The following is a 21,517-nucleotide window of genomic DNA, read 5'->3' on the forward strand; positions in this document are numbered from 1 at the left end:
AAACAATCCAAAGTATCCCACTTGGTGTGCCAAAAACTGTTGTTACTAAGGATTGTGCCCAAATGCTAAGATGTAAAACTCGGTAATCTTGCACAACATGGGGAGTTTCTCAAGCTATGAGTGACCTAAAACAAGGATGAACCTCCATATTATGGGATACGTCCCTTGGAAGACCTCCTAAAATTATTGCACTTGACAAGAGAAAATGATAGAAAGATTTCTTTTGAATTGAAAACTACTAGCCCTAGGAGGTGATGCACTAAAATTTTGAGATTCTACTTGCTATCCTAAAATCACAATCAACTTCAATGGAGATCAAATTTCATTTGCAACTCAAATTAGAAACATGTAGTATATAATTGATTCATAGGAAAGTTTTAAATTCAATAATTGCTTGAAGGAAAATGATTGTATTCACAACTTCAACTTGTCAAAACACTCAACACAACTTACAACCTCTACTAACATGACACTTCTTGCCTTGAAAATGCATAGATGAGACAAAATTGAAGGATTTTTAAACAAACCATAGGAACATCATCATATCATCCATTTAGGAGTCAAATAACAAATTTAGATTCTATTTATTGGTTACATGTTATCTCTATTAGCTACACCTATGGAAAACTATTAATTTTGTAGGCTAGAGAAAGTGTAGATTATGTCATTGAAAGACTCATTCAAAAGAAATAATACTGAAGCTTTAAATAAAAACACCATGTAATAAAAGAAATCAAGCTCATGATTGTAGTTTTTACATTCATGATGAGTGTAAATGAGACAATGAATTCACTTATCAACATGTGATGTCAACTAGAGGGGAGATTTATCACCAAGATATTGAATATTGGGATACATATTAGTGTGTCCAATTGTGATCAAAGATAAGAAATTATTTTGTGTGTGTGTGATAGATTCCATCAGTTTTGATGTTTAACCATTTGTGCATATTTAGGATTAAGATTATATATGCTATATACACAAAAATGTGACTGTACATAGATAATTAAAGCATGAAGATAATCAATATAGCTCACATGGACACACAATTTAGTCACAACAAAAGAAAATTAATATAATGAAAGCATACAAAATATTTTTGTCCATCGTGCCTTATCAATGCACCAAGCTATGATATTCATATCCAAGGATATAAATTGGGTAGACTATAATATTAAATTCTCATAATGAAAATACAACAATGTGTAACATCTAAGAATTTCGTTCAAATGGATTGGTTTGCAGCAAATTTATATATTTTTGTGTGAGAAAATAGAGGGCCTAGATTAGTTGGAGAGACCAAAGGTTCTCACAGCTTGAGAGGATAGGGAGCATAAGAAGAGAAAAAGTTTCATGCTTGTAATTGAGGAACTCAACATCTTTCCATGATTCAAGGAGAATCAAGGGTGAGTGACATGTGTCTTGGATAGAGTGGATGGTAAGGATCTAAAAAGTATTTGTTTTGAGGGATGTGAAAATAACTCCTATGCCTTAAGTATTGCAAGTGTACAAGTGATATGACATATGCACCTACTTGAGAAATTGAGAAATAAATATTTGAATATTTATTATTAGGCATGCACAAATGATTAGGGATATTAATTAATTTTTCTTAGGTGTTTAATTAATTAAATATTCTAGTGTTTATTGAATTTTTAGATGGGGTGAGATAGAGATCTATTTACCTAAGGGAGCTTAGAGAAAAATGATGTGGAGTAAACATTAGAAATAGGAATCAATAATAATAAAATTTATTATTTAATTAATTTTAGAAAGAAAATAAAATAATTAATAAAATACAAATGATTAGTTAGAAATAAAATGACAATAGATGAGCTAGAATGATAATGTGTCCATTTTAGTTGTCTAAATATACTTTTTTTGAATTGTATAGTGAACATTTAATTTATTGGAAAAATATTCTTATGACCCAAAATATAGAGTCACACTTGCAAAATTAGCTATCAATTGATGGAGTAGAAGAGGACTAAAATCATAATAAATTCAATCCAATTATCTCACACAATGTTTAAGTACCACATGCTAATCACAATGAAGTGTGATACAAAATACTAAAAAACTAATTAAGTGCCTAGTAGAATAATAAGAACATCCTCATAAGTGTTCTTTTAGTCCATCCCTTGCTTGTAGAGATTCGATATTTTGTTACATATTCTTGACCATAATTTATGTTGATCTGTTCATTTTATTTCTTCTCTTTAAGAAATATCTAAAGAGACTTGAAAATTTTCTTGTCTAGCTTGTTCAAAAGGTTTTAAGTAAATTTTGGTATGCTTCTATACCTCATTCTTTGTCTTATTCACTCAATATCTCTTGAATTATCACCTTCTTGCTTGAGGAGGGTTGCTTCCTATGGGATGAATGAAGTTATTGTGATTCACTTATATGTACACTTTGGTGTATTATTGTATTTATGCTACAAAATTGATGAGTTCATATATGATATTTAGAGTTTTAAAGAAAATATATGAATTGCTTATTCATTAGATATAGTTGCATATTTGCATTTAGTGATTTCAATGGAAAGGAAATTATATACAATGTTGAGTTTGTTAGGGTTTATAATTTTGTTTTCCAATAATCCTTGAACATAATTAAATATACATATGACTATTTCTTGGATCAAATTTTAGGACTACCTCTAAAATCAGTTTTGTTCATAGATATTACTAAAAGACCTATATGAAATTCTTGTTTTGCCATAACTTTGGCTATCATAAGCCTATGAATAAGAGAGAGAAGTCAGTTTAATATAAAATATTTCTCATCTTGACTACATTAACTATCAACAAGAAAAAATATTACAACTTGACATTTTTTACCACATTGATTACCTACATATAAAAAAAAAGGATAGAGAAATAATATAAAATTTTGACCAGAAAACTTATAATTAACTAATCAAAAACATAATTTACCATTATATTGATAAGAGATGGCCAAAATTAATTTAACCTAATCAAATATATAATATTAATTTAGTTCATATTTTTATTCATTTTAATTAAATATAATATTATACTATTTTAATTTACTTTAAATTTAAATTATAAATTTATTAAATAGGTTTAGTTAAGTTTTTTAATTAAAAACAATAAAGCACTAGGAGGTGAGGGACCCCACAACCCAAATGAAAAAAAAAGGTGGGGTATGGGACGAGACGTTTACATTACCCCGCAAACGCATAAAAACCGGCAACGACAAACACAAAAACCGGTGAGCGGTGGACGCACACTACCCATTAAGTCTAACCGCACGGAAATAGTGCGGTCAACACTTCCCAACCTCAAATGAACTAGATGTCTCCACATCATAGGTCGTGTGGGTCCGTTACCTCCACGCCATCCTAACAAGTGGACATGGGAGGGATGTATGTCAATGGGCTCCAGATACATGTTGTTCGTATGGCAGTGCCGTTTTGAAACCAAAATAGAGGCGTCCCAAAAATCCTTAGTTCATAATTCCCCGATATCATTAAACTTCAATGCCCACTTTGAAAGGGAATTGGCCACCTGATTTTCCGTATTTCTCACATGTCCCATTGGAATGCTTGGACAATTGCCTATTCACTTGGGATAGCCACAATGTACTTCCTTAGGTGCCACACTTGAATCTCTCCCGATATGATGGCATTAATAATGATTAATGAGTGACCCTCTAGGTGCAAATTTGTAACACCAATTTTCTTCCCGAACTTGATTGCAGTTAAAAAGACAATGCTTCAGCCACATTATATGTTCCATCATCAATTCTTTGAGCCTCCATAGCAAGAATACTTGGACTGTCCAAGCCCGCAACACACATCCAATCGTTGATGGCCCCGAATTTCCCTTTTAATACCTGTCAAAATTGATTTTCAACCATCCCTCATCTGAATATCTCCATACATCCTCGATGGACTTAATAGGATTCAGATTTACCCAATTAAGCCCATGCACGGGCTCTACTGCTGTGATAATTGATCAACATAATCAACTCTAATATTTGAATGATTTATTATTATTAGATCCTCACAAGTTAATTAGCCCTAATATTTATGTTGTATGGTTTATTGCCTAACAAAGGAGAAATTTTTTGGCGTAGAATGAGCATACGCCATTCATACTCCCTCATTTCTCCGGTGAGGTTGCCGTCAAAATTTCCAATGTACCGTATTTCGCTGCTCATATTTTAGTCAATCTCAATAAAATAGAAGTTAATGTGTAGAAGAGGTGGGGTTGGCTTCCTGTGCTCCGTGAGAAGTGAATTGACACTTACGGTTCACAGCACATTGCATGCGGACTGAGGAAGATGGGGAAATCATAGATGTCGGGCAGAGGAAGAATAATTACTTTGTGAGTGTCGACTCGAAGAATAGTCAGAAAAATGTGCACGTCACTGTTATCACATCAAGCTTCATCGACACGAGTGCCTCGATATATAAATCACATCAAGCTTCTTTCGGTCGAAGGGAAGATGAGTAGGTAGTTGAGGTCACAAGCAAATTAGATTTTAGGTCGCATAAAGCAATTCAATTGGAAAGAAAATCTGCAGGCACGGCAAGCACCGTTTTCCTCATTCCTTCGTTTTGCGCTTAATTTGCCACTCTCTAAAGTATATTGGGTAATATTTCAATAGGCTTTATTTGTCCGCATGTTGATGTCACAACACTTTGGGACATCTTAACTCAATTTCCTTGAGCCACAAAATTGATTTAGCGGTTTTAGAGTCAGAATAGCTGTGCTGGGGTGGATGGATTGGATCAGCACCACATATAGAACCATAAATTTTAAAAAAAACACACATAAAGTTAAATACACTGAAATTGTAATGTGCTATTGCACCAAAACATAATTTTATTACTTACCCAAAATCAGATTTACATGTTATTTTATAGAGGAGTTTAGAAAATTCTAGAAACATTCTCGAAACATCTTAGGACTTTCTAGATTTTAGGCCAATATGTCCAAAATAACAAGTATCTAATTTTTTTCTTTTAACCTTATCTCTTATTAATTCTACAACATTCCATTCTTATGTAATTTCTATTTAGAAATATATCATTTTCAATTTTGTCTTTTACATTTGTATGTGGGAGAAATTACATATTTCCAACATCCCCCCTTAATTTCGACCACCAATGTTGTGGCATTCAAATCCCTTTTCTCTTGACTCTTTCTAATTTCCATAACCAAGTTCACTGACTTTGCAAATCCTTTTCCTTGCTCGATATCTTCAAAATTTCTTCAAATTTGATGATGTCTCTCTCTCATGTCTTCATTCAACTACTATGGCAGTTTTCGAACCAATGATTTTCATATCTTCAAAACATCAATCTTGAATTTTCTACAATTTCACTTTCTATAGACATCTTACAAGATAATGGATCTTTTTTATCCAAAATATTTGTTATGCCTTTTGAATATTCAAATCTTGGTCGATTTCTATCAACATATAAATATTTAAACTTGAATAATTTTTTGATCATACTTGTAAGTTTTTGCCAACTTGTCCCATATGTCCATCCATAGTCAATTTTCACACATTCATTCTGTGACTTTTTGTGCCAACAATTCTTATCACAATGTTTTTTATCCACAAATACTGTAGGGATATAAGTCCCAACATCTGTCTTTTGTATGACCTTTTCTATTACACTGTGAACACTTGTAGTGTCATAAAATTGTGACCCTTGCAATTTTCAACCACATTTGGGTCTTCACATTGGCGAATTGAATCCCTAAGCCTAATCGGAGACTCGAGACTTGCTCATCCCTGAAAAATGCACATTTTTCTGCCCCTCGCATTACCTAAACCTGCTTCCTATCCTGAGTTAAGGGTATGCCCCTGTCCTTGCCCTATCTTGGGGCCCCTTCATTCAAATAGTGCATTTAACTTTTCAAATAAAGCGGGAAAAATTCCCCTATGTTGGCTTATGACGAAAAATCAGTCTATTAACCCAACTGACGAATATATAAGTTGCATTTACCTTCCCATATGCATATGTTAGAAGTTTAATTGATCACAAGTTCAAGAGCATTCAAGCATTCAAGAGCATTCAAGCATTCCTTTCAAGCATTGAGCATTCTCAAGTCTCCCTTCAAGGCTAGGTGTTGCATTCAAGTCAAGGATTCAACTATTGAAGAGAAAATCCCTTTCAACATTCAATTCCATTCTATCTACAACCTCCCTTAAGGTGAATTATATTTCAGTCTTTCATTTACATTTACTTGCAAGTACTTTCTTTCATCATTTGGTTAATTCCAAAACTGGGGTTTGACCTGAAGGTAAACCCCCAATCCCAACCCATTTTCCTCTCTTTTCTGTATGTAGGTTGTAGGTGTGCAACTACACTTGCAGATTTGGACTCCATTTACAGAGGTGAAAAAACCCTTTTCATTTCGTGGATTTTTCGAAGGACACTGTGCACTTTCAACACAATCTCAACAACTTTTCCTCAAATTCATAGGTAGCTTTGTCTCGACATATTATAACTAGATCCAGGTGCACAACTTCATCCCACGCTTCTATCTCGAGTTATAATCAGTTATTTGTTGGTTTTATACTTAGTCTCAAACACATACTTCAACCATTTTCCATTCTAAAAGAGGGGTTATCTTGTCACTTCTACCTCATTATCAATTCATTTAGTATTCAATCTCTCTCCTCAGAGATTGGATCTAGTGAACCCCACCCCCTCTTTTAATGTAATGTGGATAAAATTTTTGAAGGGAAATCTGCAGTGAAACTTTCGTCTCTCTTTGGAGGGAAGAAAAGCTTTCCTCTTGATCTCCCCATCATTTACTTTTCCCCACATCACATTTTGGTGAACCCGACATCTTGCATGCTTTACTTTGAAAATTATTGCATATTTTTCATTTACAAGTTTCATTTTTCTGCAAACTTAGTGGTTAACTCATTCAAAACCCTAGTTTTTAAAATTGAAATTGAAGTTGTGATTTGTAAAAACTGCCTATTATTGTCTTAGATTTGAAAATTGCTTTGTTCGTCAAATTCAATTTCTTCATTGTCTTGTTCAATTTGCAAATCAAAATTAAGAGGTTAATTGTCAAAACCCTAATTTTCAAAAAACATCTTGAACTTATGCAAAAATTGAATTTCCATTTAATTTGTAGATTTGTGACTATTTTCAGACGTATCCTCTTTCCTAAAATTCAAATTTTCAATTTCCCTCCTTTTTCAAAATTCAAAATTTTAAAAATTAGGTGGTTAGGTCCTAAACCCCTAACTTTCAAATTTAATTAGATTTTGTGCAAATTTCAATCAATTTCAATCAATTTCAATTTTTTAAACATATTTCAAGGTGTCCTTATCTATTAGGTTTGACCTTTTTCAAATTTGCAATTCAACTCCTCTTTTTTCTCAAAACCCTAATAAGGTCCTATTTTCACATTCAAACCTTAATTTAGCCTATCTAGAGATCGTAAAATCTATCAATTTTTTGGGGTTAGCTTTACAATCATCGTAACTTTCATCCCTAAAAATTTCGAAAAAAGTTGGTCGGACCATGTGCACTTTCAACACAGTCCCCAACTATTTTTCTAAAATTTCGGGAAACTGTTATGACTATATTTAATAGTTTAAATCCAAGAAATTGGCTGATTTTGTCGATTTTTGATCCCTCTAAAATAAAAAATACCTTCAAAATTCAACATTTTAAATTTCAAGAATAATTTTAATATTAAGTGGTTAATTATAATTTGCCCTAATTTTAAAAAAAATTCTGATTTTGTCAATTTTAAAATTAAGTGGTATCCCATTGGCCCTAATTTTAAAATTCCAATTTCCTTTCATTCATCATAAAATTATTTTTGGAAATTGTGTCATTTTCTCCTTTCAACAAAGTTCAAATTGTCTAATCATTATTTTGCATTATTCAATTTTGGAAACTTTGTTCCTATAATTCAAAATTCAAATTCAAAATTTCAAATTTTTCCTCTAGTGCATGAGTTTTACCACTATTAGTTCTACCTATACTATCCCCGTTAGATGAAGTATTAGAATTAAGGCTTCCCAAGGTTTAATTACCAAGGAGATGGAGCCTAATTTGGGTGACTTCTTTAATGAGGATAATGCTAATTATTCCCCTCCTAATCATGTCCCTATCTATCCAGTTGATGAATCCCACGATGAAGAAGAAGCTCTAACTAGAGTTTCCATAGATCAACTTTGAAAATTGGACAATCAATTTGATAACTTTCAACAATGGATGTCCCAAGAGTACCCCAATAGTGAAGCTCTTCCTTTAATTGAAGGCCTTAAATGCATGATTCAAAGTGATAAGAATGGAATTGACATATTGCATGGCATTTCTCATTTTGTTGATTCTAATGTCATACCTATAAAGAGTTGTGTTGAAACCCTAGGTTATTCACAACCTTCAACACAAGTCAATCCTTTTATTCCTTTGACTACTCCTATGACTAGTGTTCCTACTTTTACCTCAAATATCATGGCTACTTCAACTCAAAATATCATCCCTACAACCATTATTCATTGGGGCAATCTCTCTTATTCATTTAATCCTCCATCTTTACCTATGTCTTCAATGAGCATTCCTCTTATCCCTCAACCAATCAATGTGACACAAGGGGGAAACTCATTCAAGAATTTTAGTCCTCCTTTAAGTGTTCCATTTCCTACTCAATCATCATCCATGCCTTCTTTCAATAATATCACACCACCTTCTCAATAAACCATGTCTAACATCATTTATTCTACTGAAGTGGCCATTAATAATCTTGCTCAAACCGTGTCTTCCTTACAACAACAAATTACTTCTATGAGTCAATCCAAGTTTAGTGTGCCCACATTTGATGTTGCGAGCCCACTTTCTCTTGATATGGTTAAAGTCGTCCTACCTAAACATGTTGAGGTCCCTCAATTGGAACTCTATAATGGAAAAGGTGATCCTCTAATGCATATCGAAACACTTCAAACCTCGTGTACTGATTTTGCTTATGTTCAAAGATTGCTTGCAAAACTATTTACAAGAATACTAAGAGATAAAGAGTTACAATGGTATTTCTCTTTGCCTTCTTATTCTATCACTTGTTTTCAACAATTAGAAAATGATTTCATTCAACAATTTCAAAACAACATTGGTCGTAAAATCACTTTGACTGATTTAATGCATTGTAAACAAGGTGTTAAAGAAAAAGTGTCTGATTTCATTGGTAGATATAAGCATTTGTGTGCTCAAATTTCTTTTCTTGTACCTGATAATGATATCCAAATAAAATTCATTTCTAAATTGCAAAAAAATATTAGGGAAAACCTTCTTTTGTTTGAGTTTACTTCCATTCCATAGTTGTGCGCAACACTCCACAATTATCAACTGGCTATGAGTCAAATTTGGAAATCTACTCCTATGGCTCCGTGTGATAAGGGGGAGAATGTTCAACAACCATTTACAAAGTTCAAACCAACAAAAGGCTTCATCAAGTTCAATGATACAATCAACAACAAAATGTGAATGCTACAATAGGTGTGCCTCCTATTTCTAAATTTTTCAAAAGAGAAAGACAATTTACTCCTTTGAATAAATCTTTACATAGTATTATGTCTTAGTTGCTATAAAGAAATGTTATCAAACTTCCCCCTATAAAACCAGTTGATCCTTCTCAACTTGCATCCCCTTATTTTGATAACAATTCCTTGTGTCAATTTCATTGTTAGCCTCGTCATGATATTGAGAAATGTTTTGTATTGAAAAGTAAGATTCAAGATTTGATTGATAATAATACTATATCTGTGGAAGGTGTGAATGATAAGGGAAAAAAATTTGTAGCTCCTCCTAATTAAAATCTTAATATTTTCATTGATCCTTTGCCTTATCATACCTCTAATGTGATTGAGACTGAACATACCTCTTTTTCTCCTAATGACTTCACCTCTAAGACTCTGAATTTCATGAACATGGTAGAGAAATAAGAGACACCTAAGGATCCTTGTATTACATTTGACCCGAGTGAGACCATTAGAGCACCCGATGGCCCTTTATACATAGTTGTGAAGGTTAAGGCTATACCTTGTCGTGGTGCTCTTGTTGATCCCTCTTGCATGGTTAATGTCATCACTGAGGAGTATCTTTTCACTTTATGATTGCATAAACCGATATATGCTGATACTAATGTAGTTGTGAATTTATTTGATGGATTCTGTTGTCCTACCATTTTCTCTATCACCCTTCCTATTGAAGTTCACACTAAATCTATGGATGTCAACCTTGTTATCATTCCTTCTACTGAGAAATTTCGTGTGAAGTTGGGCTACCCTTGGCTCTCTTCCATGAAGGCTATTGCTTCTCCAATCCATAAGTGTTTGAAATTTCCCCACAATGGAGAAATCATAACCGTTAACCATAACTTATTTTGACCATCCAAAAGAAGCTCTAGTGTTCCTATTGATTTCTTTTGTCCTAAGCCATTTCAATCTCTTCCACCAAGGAGTGATGCTCTTTTTCAATCTTATAAAAAATGGAAGAAAGATATGATATTATCGTCAAGTCAACCTAGATCCCCAACACTTGACATTCGTATCATATTTGAAGATGAAGTTCTTCCCCTCACGGATAGAACTAATCTTCCTCCTAAGGAAGATCCTCAACCTATTCCTATGGATATAACTATGCCTTCTCCTAAGAAGAACAACAACATTCCTCCTAAGGTTAGACCTGTAACTCCTCCTCATGATGGACTTGGTCTCCTTCCTACACCCAATATTTCTCCTTTATATGGCGCAGTTCCACCTCCTTCCTCTTATAGAGAGAAGAGTCTTGCCTCTCCTCTTGTTTAACCTAAAAGACCTCAACCTAAACCTTCAACTATCAAAGAGGAGAATACTCCTCCTTCAACAAATGTTCCTCCTTCTTCTTAGTCTTCTGCTAAGACACACCGAAATCATTGTGCGAGAGACCACTGACAAAGACATCATGCTTGAGCTCATGAAGTTGTTCCACAAAATATTCAATCCCCTATAACTCCAACAGTTGACATGATTCCCTTTTCTCCTAAGCAAGATATTGAACCTAAATCGTAAAATCGTAAAATGCAAAAAACGTGTGATGGTTTAAGTTCTATTCATGTGCAAGCTCCTCTTTCTATAAATCTTGATGAGAAAATAGGTGAAAATGTTATTTGTGATGGCAATACAACTCCTAATGCTTCTGATAGTGACTATGAATATGTCGATGTTGACAAGTATTTATCAGTTGAATTTTCAAAAGTCCTAATCCTAGCTCTTAAAATCGAACAAGGTGACTTACCACATGAGCATAGTCATTGTTTGGATCTTGTGATAGCTCCATCTGTTGTTCTCAATGTCGCTCCTCTGGCATGTTTCCCTCCTTCCCAAAATAGTGCTCAAAAAGGTTGGGGGGTGGATGTCATACTAAATTAGCAACATTAGCACCATAGATCTTCTCCCTCTCTCCTCTCTTGCTCTTTTGTGACTAAATTCTTCTATGTGTATCCATGTTCTTCTGTTTTTCCCTTAATGTCTATTTGAGGACGATGCAAAGTATTGAGATATCTTTTGGTCTCTTTCATGTTGACTCAAAAGACTCTTGTGTTACCTTTCTTCCAAGGAAGTTTCTTTTGTTTGGGGAATGATGATTATTATATGCACATACATATATGATATACATGAGTTATCATACAACATACCGACCTTAAGGAAAGAGAAACTACCTCATTTTTTGTGTTCATTATCGTTGGGTTTATTCCTTGATTGGGGGCTAAATCCTTGCGATAACGTGCTCCCTCTCTTTTCTCTCTCTTGGGTGTATCCTACCTTAAATAAATCGCTCCCGATAAGGCGTGTGTGATTTCTTTATTGTGGGGGCATACATTCCACTCATATTTTCCTTTTTGATACTTAAAGTTACTTAGTGAACTTGGCTTTGCTTTGTAATTTTTGGTATCCTTTCTTTTCATGACTCATAGTGAGGGGAACCTTTCTACTTGCAGTCATGGTTCTCCCCTTCTTGATCTTCCCTTTTACTTTTTCAATTGAAGTTGTAAGATCCTTAGTCCACTAGGTTCTTGGTGTATCTTGCCTCCTTGACATGTTAGAAGTCTTTCAATGTTGTTTCCTTGTACTTTACTATTAGTATTGGCGTATTCTTATACTCTCGCTAAAGTGGGGGCTAAATGTAGTGTCATAAAATTGTGACCCATACAATTTTCGACCATATTAGGGTCTTCACATTGGAAAATTGAATCCCTAAGCCTAATTAGAGACTCGAGACTTGCTCATCCCTAAAAACTGCACCTTTTTCTACCCTCCGCATTGCCTGAACCTCCTTCCCATCATGAGTTAAGGGCAGGACAGGGGTGTGGCGCCCCTGTCCCTACCCTATCTTGGTGCCCCTTCATTCAAATAGTGCATTGAACTTTCCAATTAAAGCAGGAAAACTTGCCCTATGTTAGCCTATGACAAAAAAATTAGTCTATTAACCCTAATTGACGAATATATAAGTTGCATTTACCTTCCCATTTGCATAAGTTAGAATTTTAATTGATCACAAGTTCAAGGGAATCAAGTATTCAAGAGCATTCAAGCATTCAAGCAATCCTTTCAAGCATTGAGCATTCTCAAGTCTCCCTTTAAGGCTAGGTGTTGCATTCAATTCAAGGATTCAACCATTGAAGAGCAGATCCCTTTTAACATTCAATTCCATTCTATCTACAGCCTCTCTTGAGGTGAATTATATTTCAATATTTCATTTACATTTACTTGCAATTACTTTCTTTCATCATTTGGTTAATTCCAAAACCGGGGTTTGACCTGAAGGCAAACCCCCAATCCCAACCCATTTTCCTCTCTTTTCTGTGTGTAGGTTGCAGGTGCACAATTGCACTTGTAGATTTGGACTCCATTTATAGAGGTAGAAAAACCCTTTTTGTTTTGCAGATTTTTCAGAGGACCATGTGCACTTTCAACACAGTGCAGACAACTTTTCCTTAAATTTGCAGGGCAACTTCGTCTGGACATATTATAACCAGATCCAGGTGCACAACTTCATCCCACACTTCTATCTCAGGTTATAATCAATTCTTTGTTGGTTTTATACTTAGTCTCAAACACATACTTCAACCATTTTCCATTCTAAAAGAGGGGTTATCTTGTCATTTCTACCTCGTTATCAATTCATCTAGTATTCAATCTCTCTCCTCAGAGATTGGATCTAGTAAATCTCCCCCTCTTTTAATGTAATGTGGATAAAGTGTTTGAAGAGAAATTTGCAGTGAAACTTTTGTCTCTCTTTGGAGGGAGGAAAAGATTTCCTCTTGATCTCCCCATCATTCAGTTTTCCCCACATCACAACATTGCATAATCTGAATTCCCTGAACCGATTTACTTGAATCTGTAACACTTGTATCCATTTTCTCTTTACTTGTAGCATATCTAAGGCCTTCATATTTTTGCCTTATTATTGGTTCAATTAGATCCTTCATTCCTTCTTCATTCTTTCCCAATCCTTTACCTCTATAACCCATTTTTTTCATGATTTTCAAACCAATATTCTTTTCATTTCCATTGCATCTAACAACATTATCATTTTCTTTTTGACAATTTTTATCACAAACTTCTTCAACAAAGTTACACCTATCAAATGATAAACTCAAATCATCTGTACTACATGACACATCATGACCCAATGACTTTGTCTTTAAACATTCATTCTCTTCTTTTAATTTTTTGATTTCCTTCACTTACAAACTATTTTCTTCTTTCAATCTCTTTAGTTTCTCTTCTAAATCTTCATTCTTTTTATTAACATCATTGAACAACTTTAATTTGTCCTCTAACTCTTCAATTTTCTCTCTATATTCACTAATTTCATTTAAAAGTTTACAATTTTCCATTCACATTTCATTTTTAATTGCAAACATTTTTGTATTCACTGCCAATAATTCCCCTTCTAGATAATCTATCTCAAAAATTAGATTTGCTTTTTCTTTCAACACTATTTTACCTAATTTTTCCATTGAATTAAGCTCACCTGATTCACTTGATTTTGTAACAATGATTTTCCTTGTTGGCTGAATTTGCTCCTTCTTTGGCAATAGTTCTTTGAAAATAGCGATTTCTTGATACGTTGACTCCTTTTGTTCATCAGCTATGGTTGTAAATCATTTTCAACAATTTCTTCTTTCAAAGTGGTTGCGATCTCAATTTGCTTGACTTTGATATTTTTCACCTCGTTTCACCTGATCTCTAATATGCTTCACACACAAGATCTCCAAAGTTCTCTTATACCACTTTGATGGGGTGGATGGATTGGATCAACATCACATATAAAAACATAAATTTAAAAACAAACACACATAAAATTAAATACACTAAAATTGTAATGTGTTGCAGCACCAAAACATAATTTTATTACTTACCCAAAATCAGATTTACGTCTTTCACATTTTGTAGAGGAGTTTAGAAAATTCTAGAAACATTCTGGAAACATCTTAGGCCTTCCTAGATTTTAGGCCAACATATCCAAAATAACAAGTAACTATTTTTTTTCTTTTAAACTTATCTCTTATTAATTCTACAACATTCCATTCTTATGTAATTTCTATTTAGAAATATATCAATTTCAATTTTGTCTTTTACATTTGTATGTGGGAGAAATTAAATATTTCCCACAAGCTGCAGCGAAATTTGGGTGGATGCATTCACTTAGTTACCTCATTTTGGATTGAGACTTCATTTGTAATTATGAATCTGATCATGATTGTTGGGGTAAGTAACATTGTCCCTTGATTTCAATATTTTTTCAGTTTATTCAGTTTGATTTTATCAAATTCTATTCACTACAACTAATTGCATTTCAGTTTCTAAGCATTTAAGATTTTCTAAATATAAGAGTGTTTTTTTAATCATTTTTAACAATATAATTATATGTGAAAAAATAATCAATTTGTACAATGGTACAATTGATTAGTAGTTTAGGTTTTGGTAGAGATAAGTACAAATGTTGTCTTTGATTTTGAGGGTATGGATAACTAGAGGCTTTGAATCTCATGAGGGTGATAGTTGAGTGTGGACACAACGTTTGTCTTGATTATGGTGTCATGGATATGCAAGTACTTTGTGTTGGCACATAATCAAGTTTCTAATTGTTTGGAGGTGGTATGATTCAATTTTAGGAGTGTTCTTATCTCTTAGATGCTTGTTTTGGGTTCTAGACAATAGTACATGGCTGTGGATTTTTTTGGCAAGGGTCTATTATAGATTTGGTGTTTAAGTCTTGAAAACTACAGGTTATCTTTATTTGTAGGTGTAGCATCATAAATTGTAACCCCTTACAATTTAATACTATTTTTGGTGCCCTTGCCTTAGTGGGTTTCTTCTTAGCTCTATTCTAAGTGTATTTTTGGCCTTTGTTCTAGAAAACTAAAGTCATATATTTATATGGTCATTTGAACCTCTATCTTGGGACTAAGTTCACCCAATTAACACTTTATGCACTCTATTTTTGGTGGACAAGGGAAAGGGTTTTTGGGCATCATTGTACCTCCATTTTGGGGCCAATTTTGAATATGTTAGGACCTAGTTCCCATTAGTTGGTTCTCAATCCCAAAACTTCAATATGACCATTTGAGGTCAGCCTAATTTGTGAAATACAACCTAATTTGTGAAATACCTTGAGAACCCTATACAAGAGAATCCTTTCAATTTATTTATGCATGAATCTCAAATCTACTCACACCACATCCATGAAGCATCGAAGCAACATTTCATCCCACAATATACTTGAATCATTCCTAAGAAATAAGCATTATGAAGAAACAAGTCACAATAATTTTCACTCAAGCATGATTTTATGATTGAGTTGTTTATGTCTTGACATGTTATGTTATTTCATCAACTCTTGTGATTACATTCAAATACCATTTCCTCATCACCCATCATCAACTATAGCAACCTTGAGGTATAACATTCAACATTATACTTTGGAGATTTTCCTTTCAATTTATCAATTTCATTCAAGAGTTCATTCCAACCTAGGGATTGATCTAGGCAAACCTCTATCAAACATAACCAACTTTTGCAATTGTAGAATATAAAGGAAAAGGTCCCTCAGAAACCATTATATACATGACATTTTTCTAAACAAACTTTAGGGAAACACTTAGAGCAACATCCTAATCCTAAAAATAGATGTTATCAACATCTAACACTCTTAGGCATTGGTGGCCAAGCACCATTGTCTCACATTTTTGAGTCTAGTTATTAGTCATGGGTTCTTCTCTACTTCCCATCTTTAGCTATATACTTTTTCTACAAATCTAAGTTGAAACTACTTGTGCATGCTGATTATTATCAATTTTACTTCTTTAACCTTAGATTTTTCTTTCAATTTACATCATTTCTATAGTTAATTTTCAACTCAATCAAACAGAGTGGAATCCAATCAACATTTAGCCCTCCTCTTTATAGATTGAGGTTGAAAATGTATTGATTTCATTCTCCTTTAATGTTAATTTTGTTTGAAAGTGGGTTGATTTCTTGTTTACATAGTTAAACTAGTGGATCTTTTTTTCCCACCAATCCTTACATTTTTGGTGAAATTGACATGTCTTATGTTGCAGTAATTTCTCATTTTCACTTTCAGATCTGATTCTTATACATCTAATTGACTCATATTTGCAATCATATTTGAAATGTATCATTTATTACATACATTGTGGGGTCTAGTTCACCAACCATTACATTTTGGTGAACCCAATGCTTCTAACATTGTGCATATTTTCTGCTTGTGTTTTTAGATCTCATTTTTCATAATGAAAATTACAAAATCAAATTTATTTTCTATTTCACATGTGATGACATTACTTGTTAGCTATGTCTACCATAATCATATTTCACTTTGTGTTTCTTCCATTCATTCATACAACTTTAATGTATTGCAAAATGAGGGTTTCAAAGATATTTCTTGAATTCAATCCGCTTCTCAAAGCTTTCATACCTATTTTATGTTGTTATATGATTAATTTTATAAAAATTTAATGAAATAATTGTAATTCATAAAAGTTTTGGTAGATTTTTCAAATGATACCCTTTCTAATCCTAGAGATGATATTGAAATACATCATACTTGTACCCCTCCTAGATTATATTTCATTCATGATGAAATAATCAATTCTCATGTCAATGATCTCTCTAATGCAAATGCAACATTGAAGAGTATTGATGAATCCTCCTCTCACAAATATTCTTTGGTTCAAGAGGGACAAGGTAAGCAAGTTAATCTTAGTAGATCTATCACTCTATATCCTCCTCATTGTCTAAGAGATTATCTTAATCATCAACATATTTTCCAACAAGATGATGTTATACATTTAATTTATGATATACACCCTAACATAAAATTAAGCAAAGACAAAGTCTTGGATGATGAGAACACTTCTTTCCAATCTAACAAATTACACAAGAATAACGGTGATAGCAATAAGAATCTCCCTACAAATATCTTTTCCCCTTCATCTATTCATTTGGGTGATCCTTCAAGATGTGATTGCACAACTTCTAAGAAGTCACTAATGAAAGTGCTTCCCCTCCATAATTGAAAACACATTATAAAGTTGGCTATGACATGATTTGTAAACAAGGCTATAGTGGACAAGGTTTTGGAAAGATGGAATAACATGAATTAAAGTCCCTATAGAACCTCATTTACAACACACTACAAAAGGCATATGGTACCCTACTTCATTAGGACAAGAGGATTTTTATCATCATTTCCTTAGAGATCAACTAATCTCACTTTTCTTAGGAAAATGAAAAAATGACCATAAACCAAGTCAAGATAATAATTATTTTTGTACATATGATGAATTTTGGTCATCTTACCAATGAATGTCTTGATTTTGAATGTAAAATTCAAAGACTTGTTGATAATGGTATCATTCAAATAATAGATGGTTATCAATCCCTTTGCCTATTATGTCTATCCTCACTATATGACATTAGTATCTTATCCTTTCGAGGAACTTTGTTATTCATGGTGGTACAATTTCATGTACAATCATACTTATCTAGCAACATAATATCATTCTTATTATTGTCTACATGCTTGGGGGGTAGGGATAGTGTTTCAATATTGTCTCTTTCAAAGGATTCACTTTTCTTTTATTGAGTAGTATATTTTCTATAAAAATATCCTTTCTTGCATAGAATTGTTTGTCCTTCATGTGGGTTTACCTTTTCTTGGAGGTGTGTATTATTGGTTTAGGAATTCTCCCTTTCTTGAAAGTATTTTTATTAATGATCTTTGTTGGGTGTTGAAAGTGAATCCTTATTTTCCCTTTCTCCTCCTCAATCAAAGATGTTATTTTTGTTAAAAGATCTCCTCTTGGAAGTAGATTTATTTGAGTGAATTTCTCTTCCTCCTTTAATTTTCATCCCACAAAAGGATTCATTTACATTTTTTGTAATATATCTCTTTTACAACTATCTCTTTCTTGCTTAAAAGAGCTATGCCCTCTTTAGCATGAAGTGTATGTGCATTATTACTTCAAGGATATCTCTTTGGTATTGAAAGTGTTTATGCTTGCATTTATTTCTACTTTAAGACATCAACATAGGGCTATGTTTATATTTTAAGGGGGTGTCATATATGGGGTCTCCTTATTTCTTAATTTATAGTGATAATTTTGTAAATTTCCTTTTAAACAGTCCTTTGTTTGGTTATTCTTGTTCAATTTTTGTGGATTTGCTTAAAAAATTCCTTTCTTTGTTATCCTTGTTCAATTTTTGTGGCTTTCCTTACAAACAAAGCTTTTATTGGTTATCCTTTTAAACTTTGTAGATTTACTTGCATAGAATTCTTTGGTTCGTTATCCTTGTTTGATTTTTGTGGATTTCCTTATACAGAATGCTTTGTTTGGTTATCATTCGTGCAGTGTCCCAATAACACCTTTTTTGCAGTTTGTTTTCCTTAGGAAATGAAATATTTTTTTGGGAAATCCCTTTTCAATATGAGTTGACTAGCACAACACAACTTTCTTGACCTTTTCAAGACTCTCCTTGTACTGTATTTTAAGATGAGTTGACTAGTCCATAACATAGCTTGATAGACCTTTTGAATCTCCTTTCCTTTTTTCACATGAATCATGCAACATAATATAAGTTTTTGTCCCATAGAGTTTGTGCTTTCATAGATCACCTAGGCTAACATAACTTGCTAGCCTATGAAATCCATGTTACTTCCCTCTCTCTTTCCTAGATCACCTAGGATATCACAACATGCTAGCCCATGGAATCCATGTTTCCCTTCTCTTTCTCCCATGAACCCATAGCATATAATGTACCATTTTAGTTTTTGGATCATGGTTTTCTTGTCTCATTAGTTGATGCATTCTCTTTCTCTTTCTAGTTAACCGCTTATGTTCTTGCATTAGAATTCTAAGAATGATATTAGTGATTGAGATATTTTAATTATCAAGGTCTCTTCAACTAGTTAACTTGGAGCCTTTTTTAAGTACTAACCCCTTTTTGCATGTCTTTTTTCTTTGTTTTACCTTTTACCTTCAGTGGTTTTTCTTTGTTTTTGTGATTCCTTGCATGTGATTATGTGATTTTAGATCATAAGCTTGGGGCCTTGTTCCCTTTAATTTAGTGGTGTCTTGTCTCTTTGTAACCTTTCTCCCAATTTCTCATGTCACTCTCTCTATCTTCTCCTTTACTATGAGTATGAGTGAAGATTCATAGTCCTACTAAAGTTGGGGCTAAATGTAGCATTGTAATTTGTAACCGTTTACAATTTTACACTATTTTTTGTACCCTTTCCTTAGTGGGTTTCTTCCTATCTCTCTTCCAAGTGTATTTATAGCCTTTGTACTACAAAATTAAATTCATATATGTATATGGTGATCTAAACCATGGTTCTAGGAGTGAATGAACCTAATTCAAACTTTATTCACCCTATTTTGGGTGTTGTTGTCCTAAATAAGGGAATTTGAGCATCCTTGTCCATCTAGATTGGGCCCAATTTTGAATATGTTGGTGCTTGGTTCCTGCAAGTTAGTTCGAGATATTGATACTTGAATTTCACTATTGGACCTTGAAAGTTCCATATTTTTTATTTTTTATTTTTATTATTTATGAATTTATTTTTAAACTATGTTTGGTAAAAAAATTAACGTGACCGGTGATGCTGACATGACATGCCCTCCGGCTCCACATGAATTCTTTTGACCCAGAGTTATCAATTGGTGAGGTCACAAATGAGTGAACTGATCCCCACACTTCACTGGATCAAACTTGCAATCTCAATAGCCCAGTGAAAGCACAAGGCATGCAAGCATAGTGGACTAATAGGTATTTGAACCTTGGTGGTTGTTTTACCAATGAAGTGTTTTAAATGCAATATTACACGTACAAATACTGGAAGTTCTATATATAAGAGAATCCTTTCAATTCATTTTCACGTCACTCTCACATCCACTCACATCAAATCATTGAGCATCAAAGTGGCATTTCACCCCATCATATCCTTTAGGTATTCTTTAGATATAAGTATTATAGAGTGGGAAGTTATAATCATCTTCATGCAAGCATGTTTTTCTGATAGATTCATTTATTTATTGTCATGTAATGTTACTACATCAATACTTATGATCACATTCAAAGAGAATTACATCATTAACCATCATCAACTATAGAAACCTTGAGGTATAACATTGAACATTCTGCTTTTGAGCTTTTCCTTTCAATTCATCAATTTGATTCAAGGGTCAATTCCAACTTGGGGTTGGACTTAGGTGAACCTCTATCAAACAATACTATTTTCCTCATTTATATGTCCATGCCAAAAAATTAGGAGACAACAAATATAGATTCAGAAAGAGAAGACATAGACTAATAAAACCAACTTTGTGGAGGAAAAAAAGCAAGCACAAGATTTCTCACACACCATTGTTCAATACTTTTCTGACAAATCTTTAGGAGAGGGTAATATCACAATAGTGGGTTGCACTATTTGGCTAAACTTGACATTGAAATTAAAATTTTGAACTAAATCCTCACATTTTGACACCTATAGGCACTAAACTATGAGGAATTTGAACATAATGAAAACTAGTGATTCATGACATTTTGCCCGTAGATTCTAGACATATTATTTTTAAAAATATTGGAATCAAATTGCATTTCCTTTTCCATCTCCTTTGATAACTTTTTTTAATAGACAACACCATTTTTATAGAGTGAGTTGCATGTCATCACATATAATTATTTTTCTACGAGAGATCTAAAATTATGATCCTTTTAAATTTAGATGGGTAGCACCAATATGTAATGTTTGCATTTAGTTTCATAACATGTATTATTTTATTTTTATAAGTTTTTAAGTTGAATGAATTATAATTTATACACGGGTGTATGACATTACACATAACTTATTCTGTATGCAACAAAATTTATTTTTCTCTTTTTGGTTGGAACAGTGACATCAATAGTGTGTACATATTTTTCCAACTTTTTAAAA

The sequence above is a fragment of the Cryptomeria japonica genome, chromosome 4 (genome assembly GCF_030272615.1).
Source record: "Cryptomeria japonica chromosome 4, Sugi_1.0, whole genome shotgun sequence".
Classification (NCBI taxonomy): Eukaryota; Viridiplantae; Streptophyta; class Pinopsida; order Cupressales; family Cupressaceae; genus Cryptomeria; species Cryptomeria japonica.